The sequence below is a fragment of the Pipra filicauda genome, unplaced genomic scaffold, assembly GCF_003945595.2.
Source record: "Pipra filicauda isolate LSUMZ 115617 unplaced genomic scaffold, ASM394559v2 scaffold484_size733096_pilon, whole genome shotgun sequence".
NCBI classification, from domain to species: domain Eukaryota; kingdom Metazoa; phylum Chordata; class Aves; order Passeriformes; family Pipridae; genus Pipra; species Pipra filicauda.
In genome coordinates, this window is record NW_024104625.1 from 368,763 (window position 1) to 390,949 (window position 22,187).

Genomic DNA, 22,187 nt, shown 5'->3' on the forward strand with positions numbered 1-22,187 from the left:
TTTTTTTGCCATATTAAACAACCTCTGCAGCCTGATTTTCATCACCCTCACTGACATCCATGGGAAGTGAGTACCTACAGCACCTTTACATAACTGGACCATCAACTTCCTCCTCTCATTTTAACCTTCTGTGAAAAAAGGATTAAGACTCGTTGATGAGCATCACCAGTACATAACAGGGCCACAGTGTTGGTTTTGCAGCCAAACTGGCTCAGTTTGATGGATACCAGGAGCATCTAGCACTTGTACACAACTGCACAGACATGATGTTTCTGTGGTAAACTTCTATATATTGCAAAAAGAATTTTTAAGAAGTAAAGTGCACAGGAGTTTGTTCACAACAGACTTGAAAGCTGTAATGTTATTATGTCATCAAGTGAGAAGCGAGAATAAAATAGAAACTTCCCAGTGAACACAAAGAAAAACTTATGCTCCAAACATCTGCTTATAAACTGCTTAGAATCAAGCTTTTTACAAGCTTTTTATTCCCTCCTGCCCCCCTTCCATGCCATCAGTTTTGTCTTGCTGATTTAATTTCTTGAACATTAGTGCACACTTACAAGTTTGACTGCATTACTTGCTTAAACCAACGACAAACTCTGGGAAGCTGCATTAAGGAAGGAGACAGACCATAATGAATTTTATGGGGTGTGTCTCTCTCTCTCTACATATATATATACGCCAACATTACAGGCTACTGTATTCTGCAGAAGGGTCCTGCAGGCAGTCAGTCAGTCCTGCTCTGTGGGAACAACTCAGCTCCGGCGGCTGCCAGTGCCAGGTCACTCCCAGCACCTCCCCATTACCATCTGCAGTCTGAGACGCTGCCTCCATGCCAGGAACACAAAGGATGGAGGCAGGGGAAGCCAGGGAGACAAATCAAACAGCCAGGCAGTGCCCAAGCTTTCCTGCCAGCACCGTTCCAGGCCAGTGTGACCATCCAACCCCGCGTGGATCCCCACGATCTGCCGGTGACGGCACAGCCGCTGGAGCCGGACGGTGCTTTCCGAGCTGTGCAATTCCACAATCACCACCACTCCCTTTGCTTCTCCTTAAGAGCAGCTCTTGACCTGCCAGACGGCTAAACCCATTCCACAATACTCAAGAGACACCACGGCCAGAGAGCATCCCAGACTAGAACCGTATTTCTTGTAGACGGCAGAGTGATGCCCCCTGCACCTCCAGCTCTCCCTTCAGGCACAGCCCATCAAGCCAAATTCTTTTGCTGTACTCCCTTTATGCCCAGGAGGGCTGGAAAAAAGACAGAACAGCAGCACAGCTGCAGAAGACAAGTGGTCATTCCTCCTGCTTTGGCTGCCACCTCAGAGCAGGCCAAGGAGTCCCAGGGCTGCACTCTCCCCCAAACCCGACGGTCTGGGTCAAACACACACATCTGGCAAGTGACTTCTAACCGTGACTGGAACTGCTGATCCATATTAAACAAGCTGTGTATCGTTTCCACACGACCTTGATTCCTTCTCTTGCAGTGGTGTTCTGGACACACTTCAGATATAGTCTGAGATGCTCTCAAGAGAACACGCTCGAGTTGTCGAATCAAGACCTTGAACAGACTCGCTGCAAATACACTGTTCAACTCAATCCTTAATTAGGTTTCATTTTTTAAAGTAAGGCTTCAACAATTAGCTCAGAAGAAACTGTAAAAGCAGATGCCAGGCCACCAAGGACTTCTCCCACACGCATCTCTCTACTGGCTACACGTTCCTACCCAGCTCCTGCAGTCCATCACCCGCCTGCCACCCAGCACGGACACTTCCCTGCCAGGAACTGCACACCGAGGGAACTACGGACAGGAAAGAGAACTGACACCTGCTTTGAGCCAGAAAAGAATCGTATATCTCCTTAATGTCTGATCTACAAATGAGGGCTTTATTGTTTTCATAATTTATACTGTTTATGCACACAGTTTCATAAAACTCACCACTAACAACTCACTTCCATAATTAACTGAAGTAGGTGGAAACTGGAGTAAGGATTAAAGAGAGGTTTCATCAGCCTAACTCGTTCACTCAAAGGTGTCTTCAGTGAGCCATGTACCTTCCCTGTGCTGCCACTGCCCTTGTCTGCAATCCTGCTGCCGTGGGGAACAGGGAGCACTTGGCATTTTGGCACTTCCAGTTTGTTCTCTCTATTTGTCTGCATACAGACAGGACAGCCACCCATGGGAATTAGCAAAGGTTTGAGTTTTAAATAGTAATTTTAAAAACTCTCCTACAATGTTTTGACTTTGTAAAACATAAAACTCCTTAGATAACATGCATAACCACTATGAATAACAGCTTAAAAAAAATAAAAATAAATCATGATTTAGGACTAAACCCTCTAGATTATCTAATCACACTATTTAATACCTTGTCTGTGCATTTCCTGCTCTGACAGGAGCCTGCCAGCCAGCAGTCCAAAAGCAACTCCAACCCAGGTCAGTCAGTGAATTGTTGCCCTGGCTCCACATGTTCCGTGGCCAGCACAGCAAGCCTGCTGTGGGGGGACTAACAACAAGGGTGGAAACATTCACTTTATTCCCTTCAAAACATAGAGCATGAGTTCAACTCAGTATTAAGTTCTGTAGTTGGCTTGTCCTCTGCCTTTTTCCCCCAGAACTCCAAGATGTTCAACCACGTACTCCATGGACACAACCCCCACGGCTTCCGAAACAACAGACAACTCCCAAACGTGCTGCTCTGCTTTCACCACGCTCATCTACACCAGCAGCCACTTCTAGAACAGCTCCAGACCCTTCCACTGAATTCTGTAAGAGCCATACTCCTACAGACAGGCAGATGCTCATATTCACTTTTCCTGAAGCATCTGTCTGAGAAGTGCTGAGTTTAATGGTGTTATTTACAACTAACAATGTTATAATCCGTACAAGCATGAGTTTATAGGGTTTTTTTTCTGCAGTAATGTTTATCTGACAATAATTTTGTGGACCACATGTTTACAGAGCAGGGAAACCTGGTCACCAGTTTCCACTGAAGTCCCATTAAGTGGCAGGCAGTGGTACCACTGCTCATCCATCCTCACTTCTTCAACTCAGCCACCTGAAAATTCAGGTTTCCTCTCCTTCCTTTACCTTTATGTCTTGTTTTATTGATGTTACTAAAACTAGTCATCTTGTACGTATTTATCTGAAATCCCTTTCCATTGAGTTTCCATGAAACTGTCTCTATAACCCTACTGTTGTCTCATGACTTTTTTAAGCTTACACCAGTCACTCTCAGCCTGCAAAAGAAAACTGGAAAACTTAAACTGAACCACCTCAGTTCCCATTCAGTTCCAAAGAGAACCCTGTTTCTGTTCTTGCAAAACAGAAACAAATACTGGACAGTCCTGGACACCTAAGGCTGCCACACTCTCCAGGTGAATTAAAAATTAATTAAATCCCAGATTTTGGAAGAACAGCAAGAACTGTAGAGCCGGTTTTGTTAACCTTGAATAAATATCCTGAATAGGGGTAGTGGAAACACAAAGAAATCGTGGAAGAATAAGAAATTGTAAGAAATCATGCACTTAGCAAATGGTTTCTCTTTCCTGCACACATCTCAGGAAAAACAAGGCTCTCTTTGTTAAAATGAGCCTATTGCATCGCTGTCACAGCCAGCCCGAGCAGGGCACACTCTGATACCTGGAGCTTTTTGACTCTTCATAACCAAAGCCCTGCCCAAACCCAGCCAACTCAGAAGGAATTGGCACAAACTACCAAAACCTTTTTGTTCCCCACAACTTGCTCCTGTTGCTTCCCCAGAAGGCACCGAGCTCAGCGCACCTCGAGATCACAGGAAGCCGTTCTCACATGAGCAAGGCAAATGGACACTTCTGTATTTACTCACAGACTACACCTGCCCCTCACACTCACTTTAGTACCTATTATACTGTGTTTAAATGATATGTGGGTCTACAGGCACCTGGATTTGCATTTTGACATATTTACTCCAGTGCTGGCAGGTTTGATGCATGCCTTCCAGAGGCACATTTTTAAAAATAGAGCAATAACACCTTGTTCTTACTTAAAAGTTTCTAAAATATTTGGGTAGACAGAGATCCAATTCCAGGCTTTAAACTGCCTGATAGACCTTGACAACAGGGTTGGCTTTTATGCATCATTTTGTAATGCAATAAATTTCACTTGAAACATCCTCACCTGTGCACCAAGACATGTCACTGTGATATAGAAAACCTGACATGGAAATAAAAATAAATTAATAAATTAGTTGCTCAGAGAACAACTGTCTGAAAAACACGCCTCCTATGAGAGACTCAAGGAGATAATCTTATTTTGTTTATTGAAAGGTAATTTAAGTGAGGAATAATTATGAAGTACAACTAATCAGGCAGCAAGTAATTCAAGAGTAGAGACAAAGGTATGAGAGCTGATAGCTACAGTCCTCCAATTTCAAACTGGAAATGCAGTTAATGAAAAGCTGAGATTCCAACCTGAAGTTAATATTCTACCTAGAACGATGGCATAGGAAGTTTTGAAGGTGTAACCTGAGCACCCAGTAACAGAAAACAAACAGAAGAACCTGACATTGCTCAGTTTTTAATGCCTGTGTTTCTGCATGCCTGCTTTTTTGAAGATCAGCGTCTTACAGAAACTCTCTCCCTTTTGCAAGCTCACATTGTTTGCCAACCTTCCTTCTCATCATTTAGCCTCATAATTCCCCCCTTTCACTTAGGCACTCTGCCGACGGTGTTCATGAAAATCCTCTGAATTCTTACCCTTCTCCTCCCTTTCAAACCCTCCACACACAGACATTTCTTCTTAACACACAAACATGTGAATCAACACAATGATTTGGCCACTTCCCATCAGGGAACATCACCAAAATCCAGAACAGATTTAGGAAAATACATTTTGAATTCCCAGCTCCCCATCTGGTCTCTCGGGCCAACAGGCAGGTGCCCACACCTGGAGCATGACCCGACACTCAGAAAGCTGCCAGGACCAATTCTACACACTGTCCGGAGGTGCTTCCAGCCTACCAGCACAGGCTCTGTTCCTGGGAAAGGAAACCAGTGTTTTCAATAAAACCCAGTCTCTCCTCTGCAGGATACAGCTCTCTGCATATATCTGCTAAAAACATCTCAGTATTTCTCCACCCCCTCCCCATGTTTCTCTTTTTTGTCAAGCTCTCCAGCATTTGTTCTGGGATCTAATTAAGGTCCCTTATCACCATGGCAAGAGGGGGGCAAGGTCTAACAAAACAGCATTAATGAACTGATTGTTTTCATTGGGCACACACAGAGTTCTAATCCCCAAGACTGGAACATATCTGCAGTTGGAAAAAAAAATTAAATCTAAAGGAGTCTGTGTTGTTTACATTTTTACAAGATTTTAACTAGAAGCCCTGTAAAACTGGCATAATCCAACAGCATCTCAGAACTTATTTTTAATGGGAGATTTATTCCTATTAGAACAGGCAGCTTCATTTGGTTTCCTCTTCCGAGCATATGCAGAACTCTCGCACCTACCACGTGACTCTCGTTCAAAGGGATGAGCTTCCCGTAAACTTCATTACTTAGATGCCATTTTATAGGTAATTCAGAACCTCTTCCCACCTTTCTGGGTTATTAAATCTATTAACATCCCAGGATACTGTTATGTAAGTACTGCTCATCTCCATTATGCAGCAGAATTAGACGAGAGCGATTAGAACCAAGTTTGCCTTGTTTCATCTCATTCTCTGTGTGAACTCAGACACCAGAAGCAAGACAACCTTCAGGGGATGCAGCTTTGATACTGAACAGAAAGACAAGCAAAGGAGAATGGAAGAAGTCCATGAGTGGAAAGTAAGGCAGGCTGGTGAGGTGAGAGTTGTAAGGGAGATGGTGCAGTTTTCTTGTCCTGCAAGAGTAAATTCTTCTCTGCCCTCATCTTCAATCCAACTTCCAGTCACACCCAAGGATTTCAATACCACCTACAGTCAGCCTAGATGACCCCTTGGAAGGATCTCCTCCAAGAAATGTTTGGTTTAAATGCTACAGAAAGTGTTCCTCTTAACTCTACCCCCCCCTTGCTTTAGGTTCAACTGGCTTCCCAGAGGCTTTTTGAAGAAACTGCTAAAAGAGGTTAATATTTTGACAAGAAATCAGTCCTGGCCACAAGTAATCTGCAGAAGGATCTCTTCACCTTTTACTAGAATAGGAATCTTGAAAATAGTATCATGAACATTTTAATTAAGTGTGCTAGCTCCTCTATGCCATTTAAAGAAGTTTTACAGCCCAAACTCTGAAGGTTGCCTTATTTTTTCAGCACTTCAGAGTATGCAACTGAGACATGTGGGGTCTGTTTCCCTCGAGGATCTAACAGCTGGCTGGTCCAAAAGGCTTCATCTGCACTTGCATTGGAACTATCTGTCCTCAGAGAACATGCCAGCAGTCACCACCCTGTCTCAGTGCTGGAGATAAGGAAGTATTTCTCTCTCAAGATGTCACCTCACATCTCCAGGTCCATCCCTCCGTGCTCCTGTTCCCCTGTCTGCTTCCCAGCTTCCTCTAGAGACACAGATCACACTGTAAGTGCTGGAAGGATCCCTCCTGGTCTAAAACCTTCTTTAAACAGCAGCAATGGTGGATCATTGCAAATATGTGTCAGTGCCTGTGCGACCCACGCCAGGAAAGCACAACCAGGAGGCTCCAGCAGCACAAGGCTTCTTGCCTCCTAGTCACATTCTGTGTAATAACACACATACTGAAAATCTGAGCCTCCAATGCAGGATAACATACAGTGTTTACAAAGCAGGATGCATACTAGAAGAGTCTAGGGATACAGCACAAAAGCAACAGGAAAAATGTGAGGAAACTCCAACAGAAGAAGAAATATTTTTGCTAAATAAAAGGTATTTTTAAAGCTATACTTGTAATAATGCTCAGCACTGAGAGACTTCTTCAACACACTTTTTGTCCCTTAACTAATTTTCACAACACTCCTGGGAAGCAAACACATCCATATTAATAATCCCATCAAACAAGGGGGGTGAGTAGGACAGACAAATGATGCCACTGTTGTATGGCCAAGAGAGAAGCCAAAGTCAGTGCTGGGGCCAGAGCTCAGTTCATTGGCTCAGTGAAACCTCCTGAGCATTTTAAATGCAAACCTACTTCCCTTGTCAACTGTTCTGTCATCACACATTCTGGAAAATAAAAGCCCATGCCACAGATGGGGACAGTGACTTTAGCTCACTGCTTCAGATCCCATCTACTTGTTAAACACCTGCCGCCCACCTTGGTCCCCTGCCCTTCGAGACAGTGAAGTATCTTCTAGTGGGAGCTGTTCTGCTCAGAAGAGCATCAAACAATGCAAATAAAGCTCATCATATGTTGTTTGTTTCCCCATCCTCTCTGCGGGAGAGAAGCATGTGCAACAGTTGTGATGTTTTTTAATAAATCCATGTTTGCAGGCAGTGTGGCACAACAAGAACACAAGGTACAACTGCTAAGAACACAAATACCAGCATACGTGTTTATGTAGATGGCAAAGGCAAAGCAGCACCCTCACATCCCAACCTGCCTTGGCTTTGTCACTGTCCTTTGCTTTCATTCATGGTCCCACTGACCTGAGCAAGCACTTGTTACATGACACAGGTTTTTGACACATGTAAATTCACTTACACTGACAAATGCCATAGAATTACAACTCTGGCCTATTGGCTAAATAAAGTCAACGTGATTCCAAACGATTCAAAGGGCCAGGAGCTGGACTTGATGATCCTCGTGGGTCCCTTCCAACTCAGGATATTCTATGGTTCAATAAAATTCCAGAACTCCTGTGCTTACAGAGACTCTCTACCCTGCACATACATTCCCAAACTAAGTACAATATATAGAGGTAGTAAACAGATTTGTAATGGGTGTCACTTATCCCTGTCAACTGCGCTGATGAATAACACTGCTAACGTGGCTCAGATCGCCCACCAACTACAAATCACAGTCTTCCCATGTCCAAAAGCCACGTGCTTCTCCAATTATTGCTCAAAACTAATTGTCAGATGTCATTTTCAGTCAGCAGTTTCTTCTTCCTTCCTCCTCCTCCTCAATATATCCCTTTTCACGTGTTCCCCACAGCACCTGACTTGCTCAGCCATCTCCCTCCCTCCCTCCCTTACACACCCAGGCATCATGTCTTAGACCTAATCTCTCCTCACGGCTTTTGAGCAGAACTCTTCCAGGCAGCTGACATTTAAATAAGCTCTGTATTGACTTTCCTCTGCTGTATCTCAAGTCCTCCTTGTTTTCCTTATGTTCATATTCCGACTCAGCTGCCGTGCAGCTCCTTCCGAAGGTAACGGCAGTGCAGCTGGACTGATAATCAATAAATACCATCACCCTGCAACCCCTCAGAGACAGAGCCCACAAGGAGATTCCCCTCTCTTCCCATGCATATTCACTATTTTGGATAAACTTTAGGAAGCAGGAGAAGGTTTCTCCCAAATCTGCAGCATGTCTCAGACAACACGAAGCCTGTGAACTTTCCTTTAACTCCCATTAAACCGATACAACTTTTAATTAAAAAAGTAATTTTGAAAAATTGCTTGTGCGGTGCAGAAGGTGATGTTCACACAGCATCACTGATCCCTGGAGTTCCGCAGCCTTGAGTTTAATAAACTGAATTTTCAAAAGTAAACACAGCTTGCATCAGCACGAACCTTCTCTTTTAGCCTAATATTTTCCATCCATTCCTCGTTTAGCCAGAGGAGGACGTTTTCAGAGCTCCACATGCTAAACATTGCATGGGTGTCGCTGGACTGGAAAGGGAGACAATTCCCAGACGCTGGAGCTTTGTCCAACAGCCGGCTGAGGAAGCCCTGCCTCTGATGGAGGGAGGGAGGGAGGGGAGACGCCCCTTCTCCCATCCAGGGGGTCACACCCAGCACCAGCAGGGCTGTGGGACAAGGGGCTCCAAGCACAGCTGTGGGAGCTGAGGGATAAAGTCACAGCCCACCTGCTTCTTGGTGAAGGAAACTCCAGAAAATTTACACCTGAGCCTCTGCAACCCCACACTCACACAGCAAGCCCTGCCTCCTACAACTGTAAGTCAGGATTTATTTTGCCTAATTCATATTTCCTGTATCAGGTAACCCAGCAGGGGGGGGAGGGCAAGGGGCAGAACAAAAGCAAAACAAAAATCAAACCAAAATATCTTGCCCTAGGCAGAAACAAGTAACAAACACTCTCAGGTTTCCTTCTGTTTGTTTTTATAACTGTTTACCTGGTCTTTTTGCAAGTTCTTTTAAATGAACAATTTGACTTATCTTTAATCCAAGACTTCAAAAAGATGCTCCATGACAGTAGGTGCCATTTCCCCCTTTTCTCTCCTCTTTCCCCCTTATCAATTTATCCCAATTATCCTATTGCCCAGCACACAGGTACAAATGAGTGCTAAAAGTGAAGATTCTTGGGTTGGTTTCACAACTGCATTTCTAGCAGGTCATTAATTGCCCCATGAGCTGGTTTGCTCCTCTAGACAACAGGAGAGGTGGGTTGTGCAGCTATATCCAGGGTTATAAAACAAATACTCTGTGAATCAAGGCACACTCTGCTCATCTGAAACACCAGGCATTCTGTTACTATATAAAAATAAATATAACATTGACCATTTTCACTCTACTTCCATTTCTACTATTTTAAAACTTCTAATGTTGTCAGAAATACCAAAAGGAGAACACTTCATGTTCTCATGCCCATTCCACCAGGAAATGATAGGCCTAAATGCAATTTTTTTCCTTCTGCTGAAACCCAGTATATTTCTAACTGTATCTCCTCACTCAAGCCTTCACAAGAAAGCAACTTTAAAGGTGTTGTTTGCAGCTGCAGTGACATAAACACTGAAACATCCAGTACCACCCATGCTGAGCGAGGTAATTCCTCTTCACATCCCTTAACTCTAAGCATCACCACTGATTATCCTGCAAATCTTAATTGTGGACAACGTTTTATTAAATATACATTTGGATTTGGTCTCAGTTCCACAAATATTTAAGCATGTGCCTAAACATTAAATACTCCACCAAGTTCAGATTTTAGGCTGTCTGGTAACACATTCAACAAACTCCAGAAGATAAAACACATTCATTCTTTATCTGAAGAGCTCCACTCCACAGATCAGCCTTTCAGAGATGTGCCAGCTTCGACTCTAACAAGCTCTTCACACTTTTTTAAGACTAATAGGCTCCACATATTCATCTCCAAAGGGTATAAATTCCCTTCCTCTCTTTTCCTTTTAAATATGTCAGGCAACATTACAAAAAATAACATCTGTGCCACAGTTATGCAATAAGCAGCACGAGAACCATGAAACTGCACTTAATAAAGAGTGGGCTGAATTAAAAAATAAAACAACAAAAAAAAAAAAAAAAAAAAAAAAAAAAAAAAAAAAAAACAGGAAAAGAAAGTTTAAAAGTTCACTTTTAAACCTTGAGATTAGGGAGGTTTTCAGCACTACCTCTCTTTCTCTTCCTTGCTTATTCTAAACTCCCTGTTCTGTCCTTCTTCATTGACTATTAATGGGAGGCCTGACTATACAGGCCATGAACACAGCACCATCAACTGAATCCAGCTGGAAAGGGCTGAAGCACTCAGTAAGAAGGTGAAGAATCCCAAAAGTGGTTTTACTATGTGTGTACATTTTGTCAGAGTATAGCAACAGCACCATATATTCTTTTCTTGCAATGCTTAGCAAGCCTTCTCTTCTCATAAATATAGGTCAACAGAGCTAAACTCTGTTTTTGCCTCAACTCCCACTTTAAATGCATAAAAAATTAGATTTTTTAGGGAGCAGAATGAAAGAAGTGGTGTATTTCATGCTATTATATACCCAGCCAAGGATCCCAAAGGCTTTGTTTGGGCTTTAAAAACAAAACAAAAACCCTTGGCATTTGTCAGACTAAAACCATTTTTCTTTGGTCTTTGCACAACCATCCTTTCCAGATCTGAATAAACAACATCAAACAAATTATTCTGACTTCGATTACGATGCAATCAATGCACAAGAGTTGTTCAAGGAGAGACAAAGCAATGTGTAAAACTCCTGGGGACTCCAAGGAGCTTCCTGCATAGCCACCATCAGATCTGGAAATACTCATTCCAACCTCTCCACTACCCTCTTGTTATTTAAGCAGCCTTATATTGCCCAAAAAAGAAATTACTCAAACAGCACAGAGATCAAGTTTAGGAGCCACCACCATGAGGTATGGCTGTACCCATAAATACATGTGAGGGGACTGAAGATATTAGCAAAATAACAAAAATACTGAGTTAAACACTGAGCTACACATCAAGTTTTCAACCTGACTCTTCATTTACTGCCACTTGCAAATGTAGGTGTGATTTAACACAGCCCCTTCAGCAAATGCCCAGGCCTAACTAAATAACAGAATATAATATATAATAATATCCTTAAATATAATTATATTTATTATATAAATACAACATATTTTTACATATATCCTGCAAATATAGTAATACCCTTAAACTCTCTTTTGTTTTAACATCAGCCCCCAGAATGCAGGGCGAGAACTCACAGATGATATTGTCAGCTGCAGATTTTAGATATTTTATGTTTATTACACATTGCAATGGGAAAAATATGCCCTATGCTTTCACATTAGGTTCAAGGCCCCACATTAACCATTTCTGATACAATATTTGGACTCCACCAGGCACAAACTTACTCATCACAACCCAGATGAGGACTTTTCCACTCCACACCTGGCAAACAGCTTCAAAGCACAACTGAAGCAGCATTTTCCTCTTCTCCCCATCCCTGAAGCTGAAATGTCACATGTACTATGTGCTCCAGCATCACCACCTACCCTTCCCAGGAGCCACCTTCCTCCATTCCTACTCTTGGCTCTTTGCTGGAGTTGAGAGGGTTGGGGCTGTTTCGTTCTTAAGCCACTCATTTTGCAGAACGTCCCCTCCAGACCAGCTGCAGTGGTTAAAAAGTTAATCCAAGATGCTTCTGAATTCATCCTGAACTAACCTTTAGGAAGTCTTAAACCTGTCCTAGTGTCTGTGGTGAGGAATCCAGCATGCACACTGGCTCTGTGCGTGCAGAAGCAAATACCATGAACAAGAGAGGAAGGGAGGATGTGGTTTACAGGGAAAAAAAAAGCAGAGAGAGACTGGGATACCAGGGTTTGCTTCACACATGAATTGGAATCAGTAATTCCACACACTAGCAACCAGAACCAGTAATTCCATACAGCAGCAACCACATAACAGCCGATGCATCACTCAACAGCTGACTCTACCTCCAGCTCCGCAGCACAGCCAATACCCATCTTTCCTGCAGAGCCAGAAATGCTTCAGAAGGGGGAAATCAGCACTAACCCCTGTTGATCATTAAGCACCAGATCTTAAACAACCGTCTGCAGAAGAAGGGGGAGCTGTAAGTAGCACTCTCAGCTTCACTCTGTACACAGACATAAACTACAAGCCGAAGGTAAACCCCGACACGCGACTTTGCATTGCCCAGTACAGTGATAAACTGTGACACTGAGCCATCAACCCAACCAAAAATTCACCCTTCCAAACCAGAGACTTCTTGGAAATACACTGGACTGCCTGGCCTCCCATTCACCTTCCGAAAGGCTGGCGTTTGGAACTGCTGCTGAGGAAGGCACCGCTCAAACCCAGAAAGCAGCAGGCAAGGAATGAGCACAAATTAACGAAAGAAACAGGCAAAATAAACAAAACTCTTTTTCCTGCAGTACAGACTCTCCATCAAATGATAAGCTAACCAGACAAATAAGACAATTAAGTAAGTGAAGGTTACTGGGTTAGGACAAATTATTTGTTCTGCGGGAGGTTTCAGCTGACGGGTTTCTCTGCATTTGCCACGCCTGGCTGAGTTTACACCACGTGGCTCCTCTGCTTCCCAGAAACTCGTAGGCACCGTGGGCTAGTAATGGTCCTAAATGCCACTATTATACATTAGCCATGCTGCTCATACCATAATCTGCTGAATTTCTGCCCAAGTTGGCACTGAATGCTCGATGTTCTTCAGAATTAATCTCACACACACAAAGAATCTAAGACAAGTCACTACATGGACAGGTGATTTTGATATAGTGGATTTTCTCAGAGACAGACATAAACAAACCATGGGAAATGACTGTGTGTTGCTCCCTCAGAGCCAGCGGTGGCAGGAAGGCGGGAGTTTGCTTGGTTGCTTTAATACGAGCTGAAAAATTGTGGTCTGCAGCACTTTCCCTTCTGATCTTCCCCAAAATTCCACCCATCCTTCCACAGGCACGGCTATCGATGAAGTAAACCTGTCCATGTAATGTAAGCAGAAGCACCAAAAGAACCCACCACATCACAACTTTTTGTAGCTAAAATCATCCCACTCCACAACAGTTTTCTCCACACAAATGAGACCACCCTGAAGAAGGCAATTTTCATTTTTACTCTTGAGGTTCAGAGAGGGCCAACGTTACCATTCTGTGAAGCAACATGAAGTAAGACCAAGCATCCACCTGTTTTACCACTAAAATACCAGCATGACCCTTAAATTCATATTCAGAGTATATTAAAACACGACCTTGCAGGCTACCAGAAAAAATGCTGCTCGCTGGCCAAAGAGACACCAGATTCACCTTGTACTGGTTAAATTCCCACCCACACCCCTTGTTTCCTTGAAGCAGTTACGTATTGCTCTGAAGTTATTCAACAACTGTGAAGGTCAAGTATTGTCCTACCTGGCCACTGCCAAACAAACACACCTTTCATGTCAACCTGTGCTTCAGCCACAGCATAAAACCCCAGCCAGAGGGGAAAACCACAATGAATTAGTAGCAAAGGCTACACACCTGGTCTGTAGAGCACAGCTGGTGCTTGCAGAGGGTCTAACTGACCCAGCAAGAGACCTGAAAGTTGGGGCCAACGCAGTGGATGGGAAAGAAATTTTTTTTTTTTTTACGTATAAAACTCATAGTTTCAGCTAAAACACGAAAAATTAAAAAAAGAGCTTCACTGGCACTTCTGAAGAATAAAAAAAGGATTTGGAAGCTTTAGATTTGAAGCTTCACAAGCTTCTTATGAAAAATGCAAGCTTTGAAAAACTTCTGAAGAATTAATATTCTTACTTTGGGCTCTTCTACTGCCAACGGACTACAGATGCTGTAACTAATAAAAAATAATTAATGCCAATAAACAGGCCCTTCATAAGGCTTCAGCTTCTCTCCTTCATCAAAGACTCAAGTCATTCATTGGGACATTACACAGGAAACAAAATTCATCCACAGAGCTTGTCTTTTCCACATTTGATTTTTCTGTGCTGTAACTCACAGTCAAAAACCTTCCAAGTGTGAGGAAAGAAATTTGATTTTTTTAATAAGGACACAGCTCCAAAAGCAACTCCAGAGCCTGGCAGAGACCTTCCCTAGAATGGAACTGAGAGCTGGGAGTTTGTGTGCCAGCCCTCCAAAGAGCCCAGGTCTCAGGTGAGAGCAGGAGAAGCACTCATGAAGGAACCAGGCAGGTTCTCAGCAGTGCTCAGGTGAGCTCCACCAACGCACACCCTGGCTTTCCTGAAAGTCTGGCCATGTCCTGCAAGATTCACAAGAGCTGATTTTTCTGATACCCTCCAACTGACCATCCAAATGCCCCCAAAAATGCAACAGTCTCAGAGCATCAGGTACCTCCTCACCAGATTCAACACGGCAGGAGGACAGTGACAATGCTTGGGTTTCAGCAGGTGAGAAGCTCCTTACCCCAGGAGAGAGGGGAGGTAAAACATTCCTCAGCTGTTTAGCTTTATTTTAGAAATCCTGACACTTCTCTCTCAGAGGGACTCGGTGGAGAAGGGTGTATCAGCTCCAGGCACAGCAGAGACCACCACAGAGCAGGAAGGACGACCTTCACCCCACGAACCCGCACCCCGCGCACGAGGAGCCCTGCTGTGGAACACAACCCTAGGGAAGCAAGGTAAGAAAGCTGAAAAGTTGGCAAAAAAAACCTAACTGGTGTCTAGGCCAAGCGTGCAACCCCTGCTGCTCCTGTCAGCTTCAATGGCACGCTGCAGACCGGCACTGCAACACCAGCCAAGGTGACATCCAGAAGTCAAAGCTCTCTCAAGACAGAGGCACTCGTGGTCTCAAGCCTGAGGAAAACAAAGACAGTGATCCCAGTAATGACAATGACAATTCAGAGGGGTGTTAAAACTGATTTCCTAAATTAATGAGCTGGGCTCCAAGCAGAAGCATTGCCAGCCCTGTCGGTCCAGAAGACTGTGGTCCTACCCTCCCCCAGGGCAACAGCAGTAAATCTGGATAAGAAGACTGATCAGAAACTTCTAGTGACACATCCACCCATATTTTGAAGATATGGCAAAAACCAAAGAAATAGAAGATCAGTGAAAGGCAACAATTAGCCAGCAGAATTTTCTATCATGGGAGACTATTGAGACAAGAGCTTGGATAAATTAAGCAAATAGGGCATCTTGTAGTAAAAAGCGTTTTCAGAGCTTTGTAAAGGCCAAACAAGACTGCAAATGTGAGCTCAGACTGCTGGGCACAAATTACCTTCTGAATACTTAAGGGTCAGAAGAAAACGCTGCCCAGGACACCATCCCCCATCGCTGCCCTCTCCCAGATCCCCCCACAGCCAGACCCCTCCTGTGACTGGAGGGCACTGGGCCACAGCCCTGGATTGCTCCCAGAGCTGAAGTAGCAGTGCAGACACAGAGCCACCTCATACGTGTCACTGTTTGGAGCCTGCATAATCACCCAGCTCAGCCCATGCAGGAGCAACATGAGGAACACCTTCTGTACAGGAGAAATGCTTGAGATTTAAAGTTTTAACACAAGCTAACAAACGCCAGGGATGAAAGAAATCCTGGGATGAAAGATCTCTATGACACCTGCTTTGAATAAAAAGACATTGCTACAAAAATATCACAGACCTGCTGGTCTAGAGCCTTTGCTACATGTCATTCCCCAGACATCAATTTGCAATAGAGGCACACAAAAGCAGCATTACACAGATTACATGCTACTCCCCTGAACTGCAAACAAAATCCACCCAGCGCTACTGCCACAGTCCAAAGCACCACTGAACCAAAGCCACCTTCTCCTGCTGTTCCTAAGAGGACTTTGTAAGGATAAGGGGTCAATGCTCGTTTGCAGAGCTGACAGCTCCTCCTGCAAACTTCGCTCCGGCTCAGCTTTGCCCAACACTCCCCGTTTTTCCTTATGTCCACAGCCAGGGAACTGGTGGTGCCAACCCCCTGGCACTGAGAGCAGGACAGGTTATCCCCAATTTCTGCATCTTTCAGGCAAAGCCCACGCCCACACCTGGATGCTCAAACCAGTTCATCATCTTCAGCATCTGTAACTCCACCGCTTTCTGCACAACACAACACATGGTAAGGATTTAATGTTTTGTTGCAACGGCACCCAGGAGCCCTAAAATCAAAAAATCAAAAAGCTGAGATCCCACCACGCCCCTCACACCACATCCAGGAAACAGATCAAGTGGGTCCCTGTACTGGAACAGCTCAAACCCCCCCACAGGTTACACTGTGGGTGTGTACGACCAGCTCGAAGGAAAGAGGGAAGAGCAAGGTACCAACAAAACATGGTTTGCTCGGTTTTATGCCACATGGCTCATTTACTCACTGCTGGCAGCTTCCACAAAATCAGGCTTGTCAAGCACCTGACTGTATACACAGGTAATGATTATAAAGCCAACTCAAGCGGGGCTAAAAGTACACAAGGATCTAGCATAAAAATAAAAAAAGTGCAATCCTCTCCCAGGTGGAAAACAGGACTTTGAACGTAACAGGTGGATTATGTAACAATTATTTTGCTCCCAATTCTCAAAATATTATTTTTAAAATACCCTCACAGACCAAAAATCATCATTACTGAGAAGCAATAGCGAATTTACTCTGTTTAACATCCAGAGTTACCCATCTCTCCCAGGGCCAACGACAAACTCAGCTACGACAGCATCTGCACAGCCCCCATGCGAGGACTAGGGCAAAGCCTGGAGTATCCACAGCTCTCCTCCCTGGATTCTGCCCAAGGAAAAGATTATTTCCTAATGCTGCTTTTTGTTTGTGACAGGGCATAAACTTCATGGGGACAGTTCTCTGTTGTGCCTGGGGAAAGCAGCACAGCTGGTTTGTCATCACTCTGGCTATGATGGAAAGGCCTTAATATCCAAAAAATGCACCTCGCATCGATGGTTCTGTCCCACACCAAGGATGCCAACCTGAGCTGGACTCTTTTGTTTGAGAACACTTTCTCCCCAAGCCTTCGGCCTCCTTGGTCCTGCAAGCACATTTGAGTCTTTTCAACCTCTCTTTGCAGAGACAGGAAAAAGATACACACGTGATCCATCACAAAAACATCCATGAGGCCTCACCATCTCAGAAGAGGAGGACACCATCAAGGCACTGCCCTACACAGACATACTCCCTGTCCCAGCTGTAGAAGTTAAAACCCGCTGGCCACAATCTTTTCCCTATTTTTCAGTCTCAAAGAGACTCCTCAGCATTCAGAACTCAACATTTAAGTGGACTGCTGGAGCTTCGCCTCCAAAAGGCAACAGCAAACACAAAAAAGCAAAAACAAAACCAGAGAAATGCCCCCTCCCCGCCCCCAAAGCCGAGCAGAGGGTGAGGTGCAGAAAGGGAAAGGGGCCCGAGGAGCTCGGGGAAGCCAGCCGGGTGCTCCCCTTTTCTGCCTCCCTTTTATTCCTGCTGAGTGGAGTAACACTTGAACTGGCTCTCTTTATTTGCAGCCGGATATGCGCTTTCAAAGATACTGTACTACTGTGTAGGCCAAGCAGGGACTCTCTTTCTTCCCTTGGTTAAGGCTTTTGGGAAAATAATTATTCACCAGAACTGCCATCGTGAACAGAGCAAGCTAAATCAATGTAGCTTTGTATGGGCCATTGCCACTGCAAAGCAAATACTCCATCAAGACATGGATCAGTGAGAATTTGATCACTAGGAATCCTTATGCACATCTTTGTGTATTTTTAATATCCACCTTATTACTTGGCGTGCCCCTTCCCTCCCCACGCTCCTGCACCCCACCCTCCCCACGGATTCATCTTGTGTCGCTGGCAGCTACGGGGCTTGGCCATGAGATTCACATCAGTAAAAACATCTTAAATACACAGGTTTATTCTCCTTAAAAAATAATAATAAAGCATTGGTGCAGAGCAGATTTATTCACTGAACAGGTTGATTTATTTAACAGACCTGACATACATCAAAACCTACTATAGGCTTACATAATTGTTATCCATTTAGCAGGTCTGGTTTTTTTGTCAAGTATTTGTTTTTCAAAAGTGATTCACTAAAGACTGCTGCCTTCTGCACAGCTCACATACCTTAACAAATGCAGTCTTGCATGGGGTATTAGCTGGAGTGACTTTAAATTGCATCCTACCTGCTTGAGTGCTGCCGTTATTTTTTTTAGTCTCTGTATTATTCCACTACTAAACCGCACCAAAAAAAAAAAATAATAAAAAAAAAGACAAACAAGAAGCACGAGCGCGTGTAGAGCCACAGCCGAGCCCCTTCCCAGCAGAGCCTGCCGTGGGCTCGGTGTTACCGCAGTCCCGCCGTAGCAGCGATCCCAGCAGGTACCTCCGGCCCGGAGTACCAGGATGTTGATGGCTGCACGGAGCTCTCGGGGCCGGCGTGGGGCAGGAGGGACGAGCAACGCGCCGGGCGGAAGCGGGGAAAACCTCCGGGAGGATGGAAGGACCACAGAGCCGTTTTGTTTTCCCGCAAAAGGCTCATTGAGGCCTCGGCTCGCACAGGCGCACCGCTCCCTCCGGCCTCACGCATCCACCCACGGCCGCGAGCCCCCAAATACGCACCCATCCTGCGCGGGTCCCCGGCGGGAGGCGGAACCCCCAGGAGCATCCCCGAGAGCAAACGGATCGCCCTGGCGTTCATCGCCGGTCCCTCACGGCTTGTTTGGGTTCATCCGTCGCACAGTGCCTCGCTCGCTCATCGCGGAGCCGAGGATCTCATCCCCCCCTCGCTCCAGCATCCTCCTCGCACACACACACCGGGCACATCGCGGGGCTCGGGGATGGCAGCGCCCGGGTACCGACCGCACGGACCCGGCGCTCCGCCGCCCGCCAGACAGATGGTTAATTACATTCACAGCCGCATTTTGCGCTGGGATAGAGTTTCAGACAATGAGCCAGTTTTATTTGATTAGCCAGTTCTCTAGTTTAATGTGCGCAGTGACAGCTACTCCCAGAGCTGGGGCTTTTTTTTTTTTTTTTAATAAAAATAAAAATCCCCATCCCCCCTCCTTTTATTATGTTTTTGTTCTGGCCGAGGCTGAAGTGAGCGGCCCCCGCGGGGGCCCCGGAGGGGACCCGCTGCCCCCGGGCCCGGCGGGGCGGCGCCCCCGCCCAGCGCGGCACCTGCCCGGGGAGGGGGGGGGATACGGCGCCAAGTTGCCGCCCCCCCGTAACCTCAGACCACCCTCACACACACACACCCCCCCCGCAACTTCCCCGCAGGCCTCCGCGCAGGCCGGCGCTGCCATCCTGCCATCAGCATCCCCTCCTCCTCCTCCTCCCCCCTGCCCCCGCGGTGCCGGGGGGGGTGTGCGGATGCGGCTCGGCCGCGGCGGGACTCACCTGAGCGCGGGGCCCGCGCTGGAGGGGGTTCCCCCCGCCCTGCGGGCGCTCCGGTGCCGCGGCGCTCAGCGCGGCTCCTCCATGCGCCCGGGGCCCGGCGCGCGCAGGTGGACGCGCCCGCCCCCGGCCCCCGCCTCCCGCCCGGCCCCCGCCCCTTCCCCCTTCCCCTTCCCCCGCCGCCGCCGCCCCACGGACGGGCCCCCCGGCCCCGCGTCCCTGCGCAGGGACGGGCGGAGGGCGGGAGGGAGGATGGGGGGGGGCGGCTCCCGCCTCGCCCCGCCGCCGCCGCCGCCGCCTCCTCCTCCTCCTCCTCCTCCCGCTCGCCGCCGCCGCCCCCCCAGGCCTGCGCCCATTCAGGAGGTGCCGGGCAGCGCCAACGCTGCCATTGTTCGCTCGGAGCGGCACCGGCTCCCGCCCGCTCCCCGCACACAGACACACGCACCGGGAGCGCGCACCGGCCATAAAGGGCGCGCGGCCGCGGGCCCGGGCCCGGGCAGGTGCCGGTGCCGCCCCGGGAGGGGAGAGCAGAGCGCACCTTCGGCGGGGATGCGGCACCGCGGCAGGCAGGGACGGAGGATGGGCCCCGCCGGGAAGGGAGGACGGGCCGGGCCGGGCCGGGCCGTGCCGGTGGGGAAGGGACAATGGGGACGGCCCCGGGGGCTCAGCCGGAGCCCGGGAGTGAAACTCGCTCCCAGCGCAGTCCATCCGGTTTAATTCTCTACAGTGGATATGGAAATCACCTTAGGGCTTGCAACAGCCCGTCTGATGTGTTTTCATTATCAGATTAATAATAACAGCGTCTAAAAGTATGCTTTACCTTCAGATGCCCATTAAGAGGAGGAGGCTGCCTCATCTCAGGATGGCTCCGGACTTGCCGAGATGCCGGGCACGCAAGGGAAGGCAGGGACGCACCAGACACAGCCTTTTGCAGAGCGGGAGGGCGACAGGAACAGGCAAGGCAGGAGCCTACACCTACCCAGTAGGGGAGCTTACAATATACAGCCCTTTTCGCAGGACCCCCAGGGCAGCTCGGAGTCCTGCAGCCCCGTTTCTCTGTGACATCCTCACACGTGCACCACGGGCCAAGTTACTGCACTGGGGACTGGAGGAAACTTTTGTTATTCCATTTCTGAATCAACAATATGGTTTAACAAATAGAAGGCAAACCAGACACACCTATTTTGACTGCAATGGAAAAAATGCAAGTTGAGTATTAGCCTTTTATTTAATTTCACTTTGATATTTAAGAGGGGTTCCGAGTTTTAAGTTACCACTTGAGTTCACGTGAAATTTTGCTGCCTTTGCATCTTAAACAACAGGTACAGTCTACAATATTGATTAGGTAATACTGTGACTAAAATATTAAAGTATCAAGCACTTTAGTCCTTTTTCCCACAGCAGTGGAGACCCCCATACATGCAGTAATGAAACAGGAACAGCACATGGAACGCTCTCTGAATTCAGAACACCTTACACATTACACATCAACCTGCAAAATAAGCAACTAATCTCATTTGTCCTTCATTAAGAGTGGTACCCAGGACATTCCATACAGCACATGTGAATAAATTATTGATTTCCACTGTGTTAGAACTCACAATTGAAGGGTTATGCTCTGTTGGAGAAATAAAGACCAGCAGTAAGTGATTTGACCAAGGCCACAGAGTGAGGCAGTGTCATAGTGGGAGCACTTCCCAGTCCTATCCTGAGTTAAGGTTTTCCTCTCCAGCCTCACCACATTCCTGTGGGAATTGCACACTTCAGTCCCTGTACCTTAACATACTTGTAATGCTGCATTTTATTTCACTACCCCCCCTCCTTCTCTTGATAGAAAGATTCAATTAATATAAATCAGGGTCAGGTGAGACAGCACACCTGGCAGTGCTCACTAAAATAAACACACAGGCGGTGGTCATGAACTGCTTTCCAAATGTCAGGAACTCAGGGCGGTTTTGCCCTCAGTCTCTGCCCTGGCACACTCACGTACGGGCTGGTACCTTCCAAATGCCACAAGTAAATCTGGCAGCTCCTCTGCTGAGGCACCTCACAGGGCAGGAATTACATGGCCAGAAGCACTGGGACACCAACACCTGGTCAGACCCGCCCCAGCTCCCTGTGCCTTTGGAGAGGAGCCGGCAGCTGTGCCCGGGGCTGGAGGTGATGGCAATCAGCTGAGTGTAATCACCAAGGTAAGATTAGACCTGAGCGTGGGGAGAGCCTCGTGGAGATGAAAAGACACATTCAATTAAATGAGTGTTGCACCTGGATCCAGTTTAGAAGACGACAACCCAAGTATTTATTTAAGTGCTGTATTTTAGAGGGAACACAAACATTTTAAGGCTCAAAGATTATCCTTGGAGCTGTGATACAACATAATGCCTTTAGTTTCAGTTGTCCACACCCCTCATTTAAGGTCCTTCAGTTACAGAACCACCACAATACTGATCAATTGGCAGCACAACATTCTGCACAGCATCCCGGCCGATCTGAACAATTAACAGTCTGTGCACTGGGATCTCTTCATGAACTGCCACAAACAGATGTGGAGG

The 22,187-nt window shown here is 46.5% G+C and overlaps 1 protein-coding gene across 3 annotated transcripts in view; it reads right to left on the minus strand.

Annotated features, from left to right (window-relative positions):
* NEXMIF (neurite extension and migration factor) overlaps nucleotides 1-20,509 on the minus strand; it is a 164,600-nt gene extending 144,091 nt beyond the window's left edge. The window contains exon 1 of one of the 3 annotated variants that reach the window (XM_027738825.2): nucleotides 20,456-20,509. The gene's annotated coding sequence lies outside the window, so the exon portion shown is untranslated. Of the gene's footprint in view, nucleotides 1-18,858; nucleotides 19,060-19,638; nucleotides 19,726-20,455 lie in introns of those variants that run through there. The other 2 variants (XM_027738824.2, XM_027738826.2) reach the window with 2 other exon arrangements.
* Nucleotides 20,510-22,187: the final 1,678 nt, after the last annotated feature.